Genomic DNA, 18,665 nt, shown 5'->3' on the forward strand with positions numbered 1-18,665 from the left:
AGTTATGAAATGGAACTACCCAAAATAAGATAAAAACTAAAATACAAACGTCCGGAACACTTATTATATACACCATTCAGTTTGCATATGTAAAAATAAAATGTTATCGAGGTTTTAATGTCAGTTTTGCGCCTACTCACCCCATTTTACGGTACGCAGGTAAGTAGGTAATGAACATTTGAATGCATTGCATTAGGGATCGTACTAGTAGTATAAAAGGTCGATCTTTAGCGCTACGGAATCATGCGTATAAGTGGTGGATTTGTTCACTTCTCGGAGCACTAATCTTCAGTCATATCACATTGATAGGGTTGCCATATAAAAAAAAATTAACATTCGAACATCATCCTAAAATCCTGACATTTCCTGGATGGTAAATTCTCTAAACATTTCGTGGTCCACTAATCTTTTAATTCGCCACCTTACCTATGTTGTATCTACATCAAAATCATCTCTTTTCCCTGCCCAACTCCAAACTATTACCTAGTTTATAGTGGTCATTATTTGAGGTTTCTAAAAAACAATAAGTCCCCCTGCAATCCTGACAAAGGACCAACATCCTGACATATCAGGGGAAATCTTGATGGCAACCCTACACATTGAAAACTTGTGTTTTTTATGGATTTCATGAAAAAAGTACTTGTATTGGCTAACAGATGCATTCGTCAGTTTAAAATGAATGTATTAAATTTACGATTGATCTTTGTTTACTTGTCTCATCTGACAAGGTTAAAAGTTATGCTTGGAACAATTCACAAACAACTAAGTTGTGCCATTGTTCGACCAGTTTTAAGCTTTAATACCACGTGATAGGAATCACCACTGGTCAGATAAGCATGATGTGAGTACGTGCTTGCATTGTAAGTCCGATCATGTGCAAGATTCGTTCTTATTTTCGCTTTTGCGGAAAACGGAGGATGCGAGAAAGTGAAACAGACTTACGAATTTCTAAACGGATGTCCTTTTCAATGTTTTTGAATAATGGATTTAGAAGATGTAAAAAGAAAGCTTATGACATAATTAAATAAGGCATCCAAAAATATATAAGGGACACCTAATTTTTTTTCTGGGTAGTCCAGTAACAGTATTACGTTTTCACAAAGTTTCTCTATAGGATATTATAGTTAGAAAAAGATGGGTAGGTGCCTAGTCTTTCGCACACCGCGACATAACTCGATGTATGTAGTAGTAGTAAAACACAAAAATTTTACAAAAATCAAAACAAAACATAACATTCGTCATTAGTACAAAGGCGAACTTATCCCTCTGTTTTGTGAATCGCGTGTAGGAAGAGTCGGAAAGCTTATGGAATAAGCGTAACAATAAATTTGCGCTTGCGCAGACCGGTTCCCGCGCTATCGGGCGTCGCGTCGGTTGCCATGCCGAAGGGATTGGTCAAGTGTGAGTGCTGCTTGAAACAAAAATACTAAGGTAAATGCACCAATGCAGACTCGGTTTTTAAGCTTGCTTAATACCTTAGACAAACCTGCAAGTACATATGAAACAAGTAAAAAAAAAACTAATAATAACGATGGGCCTTAAAAAAAACTAATACAGTCTTCTGCTTTCATAAGTAATAGTTATTGATTTTTAAAAAGTGTTTTTTAATTAAAAGACATGTCAAAATCGCTTACCTTCTTTCAAGTTCTTTCTAATGCTAAAAAAACGAACTATAGCGCAGGTACCTTACATAGGTATACAGTGTGGAAAGATAAGTCGGGCCCTGGAGGGAAACTACCTTAAATCTTTAAGCTGGCTCATTTTACTTAAAGGAGACATTCCTTTATTTTTAAAAAGAAACAAAACTGCATTCAAAGATTTTCTAAAACTCCTTGCCTCGCCCGGGACTCGAACCGACTAAAAATTCCAAAAAATAAAAACTCTCAATTTTATTCTACTAGTCGATACAGTTAATGTTAATGATAACATTTCTCCAAGAAACATTAGGTCTTAAACTCGTCTGTCGTACAAAATATCCATAAAATGTAATATTTAGTACTCAACATTTTTTTAGACAAGCCAAATTGAAGAAAAAAAGTAAAATACTTTGAATGCAGTTTTGTTTCTTTTTAAAAATAAAGGAATGTCTCCATTAAGTAAAATGAGCCAGCTTAAGGATTTAAGGTAGTTTCCCTCCAGGGCCCGACTTATCTTTCCACACTGTATGTGAAGCGAGCTGTGACTCTCGTCACACGAAACCAAACGCATCCGTAAAAGTTTTAACCATTAATCTTATCTTGTTTCAACCCGCTGGACAAGACAAGTTACTACCAAGACTAATGTATCGATACATGGAAGGACATTTCTCTATATCGAATAAGTGATCTCAGTGTTTGTCTGTGACTGTGAGTCACGCCGCCCCCGCCAATAGACACCTCCAACTTTGTTTTATTGTTTAATTGATTTCGCTGGGTGATGTAAGGTACAATGTAATTGAGTGAGTTTTCCAAATTTTCAGATTTTTTTTGTGGATTTGTAAGATGGTCGTTGTAGATAGGATTTTTTTTTTTCAGTTTTAATCTGAGCTGATATCTTTTAAACTCTTTTAAATATTACAAATCTTTAGATTTTCTCTTTGTTTAATTGACGTTGCTTGTCACGCTTTAGGAAACATAACAAAATTCCCAATACCTACATTGCCCTTTGGAAAACTTATAAGTACCAAAAATCTAAACATAATTTATGTAAAAAAAACCGAATAAATGTTGGTCAGTTTGAGGAGCCAGGTTTTTATATGCCACAACCTGTATTCTTCAATTAAATCTTTACTTTTGCGATGCCGTGTTATGCAATAAATGGGGTAGGTATAGATATATTCTAGATATAGACGTTGCTTAGGTCAGAGGACCGGCACGAGGTGCTTGTAATATAAATTCCTATGTAACTAGAGGGTGTAATAGTTCATAATGCCTGCTCATCCGCGCGCAAGGACGGTTTGTTCCACTTATCCTCTAGGGCTCTCTTAGGTATTGTATAAACAATACCTAAGTGTTTTACATCCTTTGTTTGACTAGATTAATGTTTTACATTTGGGCGTTCAGCGAGCCACCTAGAAAGAATGCCTGATTCAAGGGCGACTAAAATAACAACTAAGTGAAAAGTTGTAAACCATAATAAAAGAGAACAAAAGGCAAGCTAAAAATGGTGTTTAAACTGCGTGGAAGAGGATCTTCGAAAAATGGGAAAGTACTCAAATTGGAGGAAGGAGGCAGAAAACCGGTGCAAGTGGAAAAGCACAAAAAACACATAATAATACCCTAGCCAGGATTCCACCCGGGACCACCTGCATCGTAGGCGGAGTAACTACCAACAGTACCAACTAGGCTAGTAGGCCGTTGAAAACAGACAATATGTTAATAGGATTTATTTTTCGTTAGTTTATAAAAAAACCCTCCTGATAGGTCCTCAGTGGAACAATCCACTGGGTAGCATCGCTATAAAACCAACAGCTGCATAGTAGGTATTAACAACAACTTAACTGACCATCGATGTACCCTAAGCCTTCCCAATAAGGATCAAGAATTGTCAGTGAACGTTTGGACGATACAACACCCCGGCCGACTGGTTTGGCGGCCTACGGCCAAGGTCCACCAACCCCCAACGTTTGGGCCAATCATGGTCCGGTTACGAACAATAGTGGGCCAGTGTTTCATCCAATTGAGCCATGTTGATAAAACTTATAATACAAAATACAGATTTGTTTTATGCTGATAGTTTTAAAAAAGGTGGCAAAGTTCGGATATTTCAGGAAAATTTCATATTAAATTAAGGAAATTTTCATATTGGAAAAGGAACCATTTGATCTCCATTAAAATTTGTTAGAAGATTTCGAAATATTTTAATTTGGAATCGGCCTCTAGTTAAATTCGAATACTTACCTCTATGGCACGTTTGCTAAAACGGCGCCAACATTGGCAATATGCAAACCGGTCCGTAATAAGGCGATCAAAGTTAAATGTAACGCAAAATGTTTTGATTAACGGAACTGATGCTGCATGGATTTAACTGTACATTTGTAATTTAACAATTACATCGCTTGTTCTTGTGACAATACGAACATTTATGTGATGTTATCACTTCTTATGTTCGTAAAGGTTGCACAAAATACTTAGATTTTATATTTTAACGGCATATAAAATTCAATTTAGAATTATAGACTGCTCTATTGACCTTCTGTGGGAAGTAGGTATGTGTACAAACACCGTCACACAAGAAAGAGTTTGTGGACGGTCTTCCCTTTTAGACGGCCTATCCACATTTACCTTAGACATTTAGTGTAATATAAGTATTACTTAAGTCACCCTGTAGGTATATTATTTGTATGATATTTTTACTCAATACAAATGTCCAGTTTGTCCTCGAGTGAAATGAAATGATCTCGTTGTAGATTTGTTACTTTCATTTCATACATTTAGTATGGTTATGTTAAAACTTGATTTTTTCGCAGTTTTGCACACGTGAAAAATACTCTATAGAGTCAGGCCGCGTAGCCAAGATGCCGATCGCTTACGCTCCGTAGCGATCGAAACGCAACTGTCACTGTCGCACAATATGGAAGAGTGATAGAGAGACATAATGCTTTTCGTTGTCGAAGCGATAGCGATTGTAACCTTGGCTAGGCCGGCAGTACGGAAAGAGAAGAGTCGTAGAATGTATTGGATTCCATACATTTCACGACTCTTCTTTTTCCGCACAGACTCTATAAGATAAAATGAGCGAGTTTTCATAGCTTGAGAATATAATACTATAGGTAGCCGACCATTGCGACCAAAAACTTGTGTACTTACTTAAACCTAAAAAATCTGAACGTACTAACATTCCTTCGTGATTTAAGCATACAAAATACAGTGTGACCCTTATTTCAACGAAACAAAGCTCACAATTCTCACCAATGATAAAGGTTTTCTTTGTGCCAAGTTCGGAAACCCAATATTGATTTGTGCAAAAATGGCTCGCAAACAGACCTTTGGTATCGCCCACGAAGCTGGCGGGCAGGACTGTTCCAAGAACCTCTTTGATATAGCAAAAGACGTAACTGCAGTAATTTAACTGAAGAGAAATAATTAAAAATTATCTGGTCAATAATTAACCAGATAAAATGGAACTACATAAATTAATGGCATCCGCATAAAACGGATTTATTTCATGTTGTTGCTTATGTACATCTCTTGTTTTCGGTATTAAAATTCGTTGGATATTGGATGCCGTTTTTGGGTAGTAAATAAGTATAAAGCTTAGATGCCTCAAAACGTTAACAGTTGACACAGTTGTGATGTTTTGGAGACGGTCTCAGGGGCCCGTTTCTTAAAAGCTTGTAACTTGTAATACAAGTGGTTGTTCGCACGCAATCCAAACTAAAGGAAATAAATATCGCTTGGAGAATAGATACTAGCATGAAAGCTATGAAAATAATACAAAGCCTAGATGACTAAGTTCTAGGTGTTGCATTTGCAGTTGCAATGTTTTGATCTGGCCGTTCGCACGCAACCCGAGCCGGTCTCAAAACACGCGGTTTGGTTTACGAAACGCGGATTACGGTTTCGAGTACGGTTACTCGATCCTGGGAATTACTAACATTCGCTACATATTTCAACAGATAGGTTTATTGGTGGAGAAAGTAAAATTTTGCCGCAATTAAGTCTTAAGTCTCAAAGAGATCCCTCATCATATCATAGGGATATTGTTCGGCTTTGTACTTTCAATTCTGTATGCTGTTGCCTTGTTTTGTAGGTACAAAATTCAGAATGTAAAATATATTTGGCATTGCAATCAAGGAAAATAATCAGACCGCTTGCACAAAATAGGAAGAAATCACGAATAACAGGTACCTAAATAATTTGAGTCAAAATTCAAATTTTCCGGAAAAGCGAAAATTTTAATTACAAATAAATCATTTTTAAAACAACACTACCAAAGCACAAGTGATAGGTACAGGAGTCAAAAACATTTGGAAAACTGGCGTCTTTTTTTATTTATTACAGGACATTATAGGACATTACAAAACTTAACGACTTGGATACATTTTTCTTAGACTTTAATAATTTAAATTTTAAAAATGTTAACCTGCCTATAAGGGTTAAGTATATACCTACGAAGATTAGGCTTTAAGTCTGTTTAATGTATGTTGTCCACACAAAACCGCATAACTTTAATTAACATACTAGAGTCTGTGCGGAAAGAGAAGAGTCGTGGAATGTATGAGGCTCAATACATTCGACGACTCTTCTCTTTCCGAACAGACTCTAAAAAGTTTTTGACCCACAATACAATCATAGTCTTAAGATTAAGACTCACCAATTTCATAACAATAATGATCCAATAGGCACTAGTGGTAATGTAAGGGGACTCGCAAACACTGGCCCGCGAGCGGCGCGCGCGCGGGTGGATCCGTTCGCCCACTACACCCTGACATATGTCAGCTTTACACTGGGCGGGGCAAACGCTGGTACGGTATTCCAACTAACAGACACTGTTGTGTGTGAGACTGTGAATAAGTAAAAATTCGAATAAACAACGATTAGGTAAGTTAGAATTTTAATCCCCGACATAATTAACAACAAATCTCATATTTTATATGCACCCGTAAAACTTACGAGCTTCTTTGTGCTAGGTATTATTGAAGGTGAGAACTGACCATGAAATTGTTTTAAAAATTGAGAAGCGAGATCAGAATTTAAAACATTTGCATGTTGTATATACCTTTTCTGTCTGTAGACAAAGGCGAAAAATTTAATGCAGGCGCGAAGGCTTGTCATACCATAGAAAATTTTAATTTCGACTGGCAAAGTGAGTTTGCCAGAGTATAGTTCAGCAATGCAGAAATATGTGACGCCAATCCCATCAGCTCATAGAACAGAGAGTCGTTCTAAACGCAGCGTCTGAACCGCCAAGTGCTGCATGCCCTAAGAGGATCAATACGGATCGGTGCGATGATGACGGCATCTTTCGGTCAGATGCTATCCTGTCGCGACAACACTCCTCTGCACCTGATGCCAATACCTAGGGTTACCACATATACTTTACAAAGGATTCGTCAAACTGGGCACAGGTCTTTTCTTATTGTCCAAGAGAATTTGAGACCAACGCTGGGGTATAACCGCAAAAATCGAAGTACGCAAATTGCGGGCATCTTTCTCTGTCACTCTAATTACGCCTTCATTGAAGTAAAAGAGATCAATTTGCGAATTTCGGAATTTCGAAAGTCATGGTACGAGCGTATGAGCCAGGATTTCAGCCCGCAATCTCCGGTCGGGTTAAAAGTAAAAGGCAAATAATCCGAAAAAATAATGAACGAACCAACATGACTATATAAGTATCCTCTTGTCACTAAGCAACAAAAGAAGAGTAGGTAATTGCTTCGTTTTTTCGCAATAATCGCAAACTTCCATTTGGAGTGTAAAGTGGTGTCCGATAACCAATTAGACACCTAAAAGTTGTGCGTCTCTATAAATATTTGAACAACTGATTCGCCTGTAACTCGTCACCTGACAATGGAAGGTCGGTGGTTTAGTTCCGGCTGAGGTTATTTTTCTATAACTTGTAAACCAAGGGTAATATGACGAGGCTTTTACTGTTCGACGCATTTGGGGGGTATAAATCGAAAACTTGAACTTGACATAAAGCAATTGTTGCCGCCAATAATTCACGACCGCGGGTGTTTTTAGAAAATCTGTCGCGTGAAAGGATCTGTTTGTGGCCTAAATCGGAAACTGAAGCGTCACATTAAATATTCGCGCTAATAAATAGGAGCTTCGGTGCTGTTCCCCCCTATCTATCCCTATATAGAAGTAAATTATTAGTAGGTATTAAAAAGATAGATTGTAATACCTATTATGGAGGTGGAAAGCCCTGAGGCAGCGCATCGCGTCACCGCCGGTTCTGCGGCGCGTGGGTGACGATACCGACACCGATCACTTGAAAGCGCAATATTACTAATGCACTAGCTGCTAATGTAACACAACTAGTGATGTGATCAGGCAGACTAAGGAAAGGATGGACTAAGTGAGAGATGATGTAAATCATAACACGACAAGTGATGGAGATACGGAAGAAAATAACTTGATGCAAAAGGGAAAAGGACAAGCAAATGATAATGATTTGATTTGTTTATTTATTATTTAATCAAACATTATTGCATAAATACATGAAAGTAAGGATGGTGGACTTAATGCCAGAAGGCATTCTCTACCAATCAACAATGGGCTAAACCTAAAGATTGAATTAGTGTACACTGTACAGTCATACGAGTACAGTTGAGTAAAATTAAAACGATTGGTTTGATTAACTTGTGAAAGATACTTATTCTTAGGAATATTCTGGAATCGGTACTTATGAAGACGACGTATGTGTGTTGAATATAGCTAGGATAAGTATACATTCAGTAACAAAGTTTAATTCAAAATTTCAGCTCATCACTAAGCACAACGACGCTGCAACCTTCTAACCGGTAACCTACGATTGTGGAAATAGATAACTTGTTTGAGATATGATGACATTATAAGCAATACAAGTGGAAACTAGAATGATTATGATGATCGAGAAAGGACTACTATGTAATATTATATTTTATGTTATTGTTAGTTGCATATCCTGCAAACCAAAGACAGTTTGCTAAAGACTTGTTCAACTCAAGGTAGACGATCAAGTCCTTGTCACTGTCCCAGTATATAGCATCTAAAAACTTCCGCCAACGTAACAAAATGGGATAACATCATCATCACATGTTCCAGTACTGAGACGTTTATCTTAACTCGCCTTTAGCTAAGTCACCGGCACAACCGCCTAAAGGCTACAGAGGATAGAAAGCCCTCATTGTGGCTTTCTTGTGTAATTGAGTGTGGTGTTCTGTCTGTGTCCTGTCCTGTCTGAGATCGGCGTTTTCCGCGTAAGGCCTGTCTACCGAACATGGTCCGGCCATTCCTGCCGCACAGACGTAATGAACGCTGGACATTTTTAAACGTGCCATTTTCTTTAAGAACGTCAACGTGTGATATTTTCCGCAAAACATGGCTGGTTAATAATAAAGCCTACGCTGCGTGGGAGCACTGACAAATGCAATAATCAGTGAGTCAGTTAAGTCAGCTTGTGGACCGTAAACACCATCGCAGGGTTATTGGAAATAGAGACAATTATTTATGTATTTTGCCAAATGGATGTAGTTGTACTGAAAATTAAGGAAGGTTAAGGAAAATATGCTCCGTAAGTCGAGTGAAGTATGCGTAACAAACAGCTATAGGTACTTAACAAAAACGTAGATATCCTCTGTCGGGTTCTGAAAATGTTTCTTACCGGAAGGTACGTTACAAAATGTTTTGGCCTAAATGATACCTATTTGAAATGAAAATAATAAACATTCAAACAAAAGAATGCTGAACTTAACAAAGTGAGCCTTATATGCGATTTTTCATATTGATTTGTACTTTTAGGTAAAGTAAGTACCTTTGTTATGACTTGAAATAAGTACAAGATTTTTTTACAGTGGTTGTTTACTCTAGCCTTCTTCGTTCATAATCAGCTTATTAAGCTTATATTATGTAAACATGTTTCCCGCTACTGGTCGTGCAAACAAAAACTTAAATTATCTTATCGGCAAACTCAACAAATAAACAATCAAGGATATAATTTAGGAATGCTCCACCGCCGGTGAGTCAGCGGTGCGGCGCGCGGCTATCAGAGACAGAAGTTTTGTGTAAATATTAATTAAATTTATACCGTTGTAACACTCTCCCACCTCTCTACTCAACTAACCCTACTTTACCCTACCTAGCTAGACCTAGCCTAAAATACTAAAAATTCCAATAAGAAAATGTAAAAAAAAATCTAAAACTCTATAAAATACCGCAATCCGTAAATACCTTTATTAATAAATATAAAAGTAATGTAAATGACCTAAAAAGCTAATTAAATAAGTTAATATCTTGAATTGGATCAGTAAATTGGCCAAATGATCGTCTAGTGTTTGTGTAGAACCCTTCGTCGTAACCGCTAATAGTAACCAAAATCCTTTTCGCATAATAAGGAAAGAGTTATGAATCCTAATAATGTCAAATAATTATTAAACCGTAAACTATGACAAAGTAAAACATGTCCGAGATGTAAGAAAGATCATTGCAAGTTTTAGTAATGTTAGACTTAGTCTGACTAAGTCTGTAATATGATGTAAACAAAAAGTCAATAGTAAAATGTCATAATTAAGTATGTCCGAGAAATGTCATAGTAAATCGTCAGTAAAGTATGTCAAAGTAGTAAAGTCTGTCAAATGTAATAGTCAATTGGTCAATGTCAGAATGAATTCTAATAAATGTCACAATTACAAACATTTTTGTTTTTGGGGTATAGATGTCGCTCCGCCTCCGCGACACCCGTGATCATCATCCAGTTGCAGGTCAGAATCCCCGCCCCAGTTCGGAAGGAACTATTTTGTGGTCCAGAAGGGACATCTTTTATAATGACTGGCCTACTTCACCATTTGACCAAGTCATTATTTTGTGACATTTTTCGTCAACATTGAGAGGAAATCAAAGGGACAATTTAACATAACAAAATACTGGTAGTAGAGCAGCTGTATTTGATCCACTCTAATTCCCCAGAATACTGCAATTTTGTAGTATACGTATTTCAATATTCAATGAAATGATATTATCCAAACATTAGCTGTAGTCATTTTGAATCTCACTTTCGGACCAAAATAAACTACGGTCTTGCATCTGCCTCGACCTAGCCCGGACAAACCACTCACTGATATATTTCAATAATAATATGACCTTGTATTTTTAAGGCCAAGTGTGAAAATTACAGATCTGTAGAAAACAGAATGAAATCGTCATACAGACTGCCAAGGGACAGGCAAAATAAATATTTCTCTCATAGCAAATTGACTCTACAATACTACAGTATATTGTGGTTATTAACTTTAGTTTTTCCCACAATATATTTCTACCAGTAGCGTTGCAAAGGACCAAGATATATTTAAAGTCATAAGTAAATATGTCAAGTTTGTCAACAAGTCATAAATAAGTATATGTAAGAAAATCCTAATAATCCCTAACCCCACTCTACATCCTAGCTATTGCTATTTTGAAATTAACCCATAAACCCATAATTATAATCGTAATATACAATAAAAATAGCCATATCAAATGTATCGAAGGGGAACCTAGCTTTATAGGAGTAGGATTAATCTAGGTTTATAATTTTAATTTAACAAAGCCATTAGATATTCACAGTAGATAGTGAATATCTAATGGCTTTGTTAAATTAAAATTATAAACCTAGATTAATCCTAGATTCCCTAAGCCAAACAAATATAAAACCTAGCCCTAACAGCTAAACTAACCAACTACTCTACCGATATATTTGCAAACTAGTATCCCGGGATACACATTTAATTTACTCGCGTAATTACTCGATGTGCAATGAGTAATCTCTAGTCTACAGCTAACTAAGACGAGTGAGGAAGCTCGATTTAGTCTAGATCCTATTCCTCGTGTGCTGGCCAATATATCCACACAGGGGGTTGGGACAGCGGATATATAGCCGGAAAAGGGTAATATAAAAGTGAATATATAAATACATAGATACGGGATATTTGGACTAGAACCTGGCTTTTTTAAGAAGTCTAGTTGACAACCCAAATCGTCCAGATTCCAGGGGTAAAACCTGTCTTAATAAACGCAGGAACTGCCAGGTCCCACCTGGTATTTATCAAAAATCCGCAATTAGTGAACTAGGGCTGTAGTTGACACCGTTTGGTTACCCGCCCTATTTCTCTAACCACCCAGCACTGTGCTGAATTGGAACTTGTTCTGTCTACCCCATAATTTATATAAGATAGCTATGAAATATATCACAAAACTACTTTAAATTAATATATAAAGTCCTCCAACCAAGATCATTTTAATGTTAAATATCACTAAAATAATCCTAGTCAAAACACTAAATATATCAAACACAATTAACTCATAAATTAATAAATTGCACTGAAAACTAAAGAAGAATTTAAAATCTTAACGCTATTGATTTGTAACCTAAACTTCACTAATATATTCACATACATTAGCGCTTGTCTGAGCACAAATCAATAAACAAATAAAATAATTTAAATTCACTATGAATGGCACTATGAACAACACAAACTTTATAATCTTATTAAGTCTATTGATCAATAGTTTAGACTTCACTTAGTACAAATTTAAAATACTAGCGCTTGACTAATCCACAAACCAATAAACAATAAAACCCTCAAAATTAACACAAATTAAATGAACTTTTCTAAAACTATAAAATAAAACCCCACAACAAGTTACGTTATATTATGCTCCAACCCAAACTCTACCAGCATCATAAGATTCTAGCAAAGTCCAGGCCAGGACACAACATAGGTAACCTAGATTAACCTAACCACCTACACTATTGAACCAGTTCCAACGGACTGCTGAAGGCCTCGAAAATGCTTGTGCAATTCCTTATAAACATCCCTACCATGCCACGACGCTTCCCCGCTATTCCCAGTTCCTTTGCCCTCATTGGTATACCTCAAACCAATGCTGAACTTCATAATCGCATACAAATTTAACCCTATTTACTAATTAAAATAAGGTCCAACTTGACCTACTTAATGGGTGTGGTTTAAAATATTATTATGACGGCTGTGGGTTGACACCTCAGTTTGTTTTAGGGTTCGTATCTCAAAAGGCAAAAACGGAAACCCCACAGGACCACCCGTACGTCCGTCTATCTGTCTGTCACAATCTACCTTCTCCGAAATTACTGGATTATTTATGTTCAAATTTAGCACACTACATATGTAAGTTTGTGACTCAAAGTCAAACATGTATTGTAAACAAATGAATTTTAAATATAGATGCCGTTTTTGGGGAGTAAATAAGAAAATTTCAAATTAAATATCTTCAAACTATATCGCATTGCATATCAAACAAAAGAGTTCATTGCAAGAATCTTAAATATATTCCTTTTTTTATAATTTTAGGATAAATAGTTTAGATATTTCACTCACGTTTAATATAAAAAATAGATTGCCAAAAACCGCGCAATGTACGGAACCCCGGAACGCAAGCCCGACCCGCATATGGCCGTTCTATTCTAATCGTCTTTGTTTTTCTATATGAGCCATTTATTGTAGAGCTCCGCCCTTTCTTAATTCTTTATAATATGGTTCAGTTTTGCATAGAATATTTTAACCAAAACAAACATATCTCATTCATTTTTATGATGACGTGCGAAGTGTTAGTCGAAATTTGAAACTAGTACTTGAGCTAAGAGAACCAATTTAATTTTTGGGCAATGTTTTACAATGCAAAAGCTTTATGACATTGAAATAAAGTTCAAATTATTTTATAAACAAGTATCTTAATAAATTGGTTTACTATAAATCACCAGGCCCTTCAAACTTTATCTAGAATTTCAGTCACTTCGGCTTATTTAAGATATGAGACGAAAAATAGCTGTTCCAATTACCGTGAGAAACAAGAATTAAATTTAGCCGATTTAAAAATAAAATAATACTATGTTTACATATAATGATAACATGATAGATAGATTCTGGCATGTTACACCGTCTTAAAGATAATACAGAGAAATTGAAAGAAGGCGACTAAGAGAAGACCTAGGAATGGTATTCATCATCGACGAATAAAAGAAAAGATATCGACTTTAAGCCAGGAGCATAATATACTGTAATTTGAAATAAATATACCTATACGTCCTACAGTTACATAAATACTTATTTACCTACATAGAGAATATTCATAAGTTCATACCTAACATTGGAAAAAATAAATGGCATTAAGACCGCGTAATCCAAGATGTGAGGAATGCAAGAATAAATTAACGCCTCTAAGACAATAACGATAAGAAATCGTGAAAGTTTAAATCAGTGTAATAACGATAAGGTTGTGTAAATATATTTTTGATACGTGAAGTTGATTATGTGAAGTTGATCGAACAAACCATAACTTGACCGTTCGTAAGCATACAAACATTCTGTAGAAATGCTCCAATGACAATGACACATAATTATGTAAATACATGAATAGGTAGAATACGAAAAGTTACAATAATACTTACACTTGACTATACAGACCCACATTGACGAATCAGCGAAACGAATCGAGTGGAACCAGAATAAAATTTAAATCCTACCTAGTAGCACAATACGAGTTTTAAGAGTGGGTCATGACACTTCGCCGTGGAATCCGATATTGCGTTCCCAGAATTAAATGTACGATGAGTATATAAAGCAAAATAAAGCTTTTTGTGTTAAAATAATCGTATTTTAATAACAGACAGAATACATGTATAATGGGATGAAGAAAAGGAAATCGGCCAAGTACGTTAAATGGTACGATAAACAAAGTGTAATTACAAAAGAGCCTCACGGCACTAACGTAGGGTATAAGGTATATCTACATACGCTTTTTATTGATATTATAAATGATATTTAGTGATGCAGCAGTGGCCTTGAATTATACGCATAGTTATGCAGGGAACTCCTCTACTCCAACTAAACCTTTTGGTAACTAAAGAAAAAATATCAAAAATTCTAAACAAATTTTGTTAAAAACGTTTCTGTAAGATTACATTAGGCGTGTATCAAACGTAATTTCCAAGAATCCTAAGTATTAAGACATCTTGTCCGATGTATCTCTAACGACTTGTATGTGACTTATGCGATAGCCTATCAAGCATTACAACAGACGCTGGCGCCGCACGCATGCGGCGCGTAACGCAGCGCCGATAACGCACGCGCGGCGTATTGTGCGCGATACGGAACAGACCCTGCGCAGTAACAAAATTTTGTTTGTTAGTTGGCTATATACTTTTTATAGTCCTATTGATTGTGATAAATTGTTAATTTTCTATCTACGAGCAATAATTGAGCAATTTACCAATATTTGTCACGCAAATTGTGGCGAAGATAAATAATGTTCAAATTCGCTTTCCATGAAAAGAAACACTGATGACTGGTATTTTATTTTTTGGGTAAAATTAACAAAATATAAACATACCTACTTATGAGTTTAAAAAGCGTAACCAATTCACTGGCCTAAGATAAATGGCCCATGCGTGTTTAAAAAACAAATGTAGTTATATTATATACCTATGCCATTTCAATTTAATACGTTGTTAACTATTTTGTTTGCACAACACACGTGACTATCTTTTCATCACTATCTTGTTCATCTTTCTTCCTATTATGCGCAATTGTAGATAAATGTAAAATAAATAAACATTGAAGTTAATAGTGCGCTCGTGCGCTCATGACATTAATAAACAATAATATATATCTACACAAAAAAACATAGTTTGGTAAGATTTTTTTTATAGAAACTGCCTATTTTTATTGATTCTGGGTAGCAATTTTAGTCTGCGCGTTTATTCCCAAACCTTCTTACAGTTATTTCTGTAAGTTAATGTTTATCGGATATCTCCCTGGGATAATAATACTATTTGGTTTTAATTATTCAGCGAGAACTAACAACAATAATACAACAGTTAGTTAACGTAATCTTTAATGAATCTCATCATTAAGATAATTCATGCAAAAAGTGTTACGACGATGGAGTAAGTATTAGCTAAATATGCGGGTTTAAAAAAAATCTTGAACGGAATTAAGATACGAAAAATAAAACAAGCACTGGGTTTTTGGACACAGGCAATTGGGCAAATATAAGTATATCAATTTTGTATGAACTTTTAATCTCTCCTATAAGGCAGCAATTCGATTTTAATCTCTACAAAGGCAGCAGTATTCGACTTTGTGTTTTGTCAGCTCGTGACATCGCAAATGTCACAGAGTCTGGTTCATACAATACCTAGTAAAAGTTATCACTTTTAACTCTCAGTTCTAACTGGCACAAGGGTAATTTAGGCCATGATCACAAAGTGATTCACCGAAGAAAGTAATTCGAATTGACATCGTAACACACACCTCACGTCAACACACGTCACACGCGTCAACAGACGTCACGGACGTCAACGGTTTCACGGACTATTAGATACACTGATGGTTGTGGTTACAGTTGATGGTGATGGTGGTGTGGGAGGTCGATTGATACAGCAGTTGATTATGTTGATTAATTAATTTGTCTGCTTCTTAATTAATTAAGGTTTAAGGCTTTTATGACTTGTCATTTGGGGGCTTAACTGATCAAGAAGTAGGTACGTTAGTTTGTTAGGTTGTTGTGGTTTTCTAATAGATACATTAGACTTAGACCAAGCTAAGGCAATTCGGAACACTGCCATTTCGCAATGAAGCAATAATGTAAATATAGATATAATAAGTTCTGTAAATATAGTTGTAAGGTTATTTAATTTGTATATCTGTAATAGGCTGAAAATGGAGACACTGACTATAGAATAAGATCATTTATGTATACCCATTTCTTTACAAATAAATATATTTCATTTCATTTCATTTCAAGTCGGCAGCGATTTATTACGATATAGTGTTATTTAAACGTCATAATTTTATAGAAGTTTGACGTTTAAAATAGTACTTACTGTAGTTTGCACAGTATGGGCTATCAAAATCGCTACCAACTTAGCTTTGTGTAACTCTACCTACCGACGAGAGAAACGAAAAAAAAAGTGTTTTATGTCGACATCAGCTATCTAAGATTTAAATAATGCAACTAAACCAATATTTATTTATTATCTCCGTTACATTAATGAAATATTCACACCTAAAAGGGTATTTTAGTTTTTTATGTCGGCATCTACTATTTTATTTATAAACCATTAATTGCTAATGAGTCAAAGATTTGGTTCACCAGTTAATATAAGTTACACAAATACGATACAATCCTCGCCTTGAATAAAGAAACATGTATGTATTATAAGATAAAATACACCTAGGTTCAGACTTGCCAGCTAAAAGCGTTTTAAAGAGTTCTTTTATTTCCCCGCCGCGCCGGTTCACATAACTCCGCTTTTGGCTCGTTGCACTCTTCTATTCTTTTATTTCATTGTATTCGTATTGTTTTTGACGTCATCTCTGTCTGTAGGAAACTGTTGTACACAGTTACTTATAAGTTAATCAATATCTTACTCTCCAAAGCGCGCAAATATAATACGCCTACAGTTTTGCAAATAAGGTTGTATCAGATAGATTTATGTGCTCTGTCAGACTGGCCAAGTTCAAGTTTGTAGTGTTATGAATCACCAGAATTCAATATTAATGTAGTACTTAACTCACATAATATTCTCAAGAACGAAAGATTTAGGTCACGAACCGTAGACAAATTATGAATAACTAATGAGGGTACACATTGTTTAGAAGTTTAGTCACAGAGTCGTCGAACTCTGTCCGTTGAACTAGGACCTACCTGAGATCCAGCCCCAATTGTACAAATATGGAATTATCAACAGTGGGAACAAAGCTGCAGCGGAATGCAAACAATTGAGAGCAAATACAAACAGCGAGCGTCTCCCGACATACCTCCGGGCTTCGTCACCCAATTCAAAGAATGGAAACAATATCAATGTCACGACTATTTAGAAACAATCCTTTATATTAGGTACCTACTATTACCTACTCTCGTCTCTCTCAGGATAAAATTTGATTACTTAATTTAATGTTGAATAATGTAGTTACCTAAAACGATAACCTATCTGCAAAATAAAGCTGACATTCCACAAAGAATTAAAGTTTGCCAGTTCGGATTATGTCACACTTAAGTCAATATCATGTAAATAAAGTTGTTTTTTTATGAAAAATTTGTATTGTGTGAAACTACATCTTGTAGTGGTAAGTATTACGAAGGAAAAGATAACGTATTCTAAAATAAAGTTATCATTTTTATATCATTGGTACTCAAGCAAGAATAGCTATTGATTTTTTCTGGAAGCGATAGGTCTACAACATAACACCAATCCAATTACAAGAACATACTCCCTTACTCAGTGTCTTGGCTTGTAACTTGCATATATGTACTACATTCTAGCAACTAACACTATTCAAATTTAAATATTAATAAGCCGCATCAACGTATCAAGCCTTATTTTTATGCGCAAACACGTTTAAACTTTTGAATGAGTAACGTCGCGCTCAGCTGACCAACCGTCTTATTTACTTAACAATTAAGATGTAATAAGACTCACCTGTCTGCTAGCCCGTTACCATTTAAATTCCACTTCACTTTTCGTTTTCACCTTATGTTAATGTTTGTTAAGCTCACAAGCGTGTTAGTAGTGTTATCGCGTTCGAGTCGTGTCGGAGCGTGCGGCGTCCGAGCGAGGTGCGCGCGGACTGTCTGCCCTGCGCGAGCGCCGGCTCCTCAACCCTCCGTGACCCGCAGCCTGTGCCCTAAAGGCTGGTGTACACTGCGATCTTATATGTTACATAGTGAAGCACGCACTCGTTTTTAGTGTGTATTGCTAGGTATTATAAGCCAGTTGGTCTCACATCGAGCATCAGAAGCGAAAACACTTCTGTCCATAATGATTCATTTGACTCCAATTATTTGGGGGCATAATGTATTGATGATGAAGGAATGGTTGTTTTCTGGTTTTCTATACCCAAAAGGTCTGAAAATTTAATCATATTTATCTGTTCTTACATTTACCTAGGCAGGTACCTTAAGATATGAGCATCATGACACGTGGTATAGGTACGGTAGGTACTTAAAACGACCTAATACTCGAGT

At 35.9% G+C, this 18,665-nt stretch overlaps 1 protein-coding gene across 1 annotated transcript in view; it reads right to left on the reverse strand.

Annotated features, from left to right (window-relative positions):
• The window catches only part of LOC134652768 (mucin-3A-like), a 55,779-nt gene extending 37,496 nt beyond the window's left edge, over window positions 1-18,283 (reverse strand). The window contains exon 1 of the mRNA XM_063507929.1: window positions 18,121-18,283. The gene's annotated coding sequence lies outside the window, so the exon portion shown is untranslated. The remainder of the gene's footprint in view (window positions 1-18,120) is intronic.
• Between the last annotated feature and the right edge of the window lie 382 nt (window positions 18,284-18,665).

The sequence above is a fragment of the Cydia amplana genome, chromosome 12 (genome assembly GCF_948474715.1).
Source record: "Cydia amplana chromosome 12, ilCydAmpl1.1, whole genome shotgun sequence".
Taxonomy (NCBI): Eukaryota; Metazoa; Arthropoda; class Insecta; order Lepidoptera; family Tortricidae; genus Cydia; species Cydia amplana.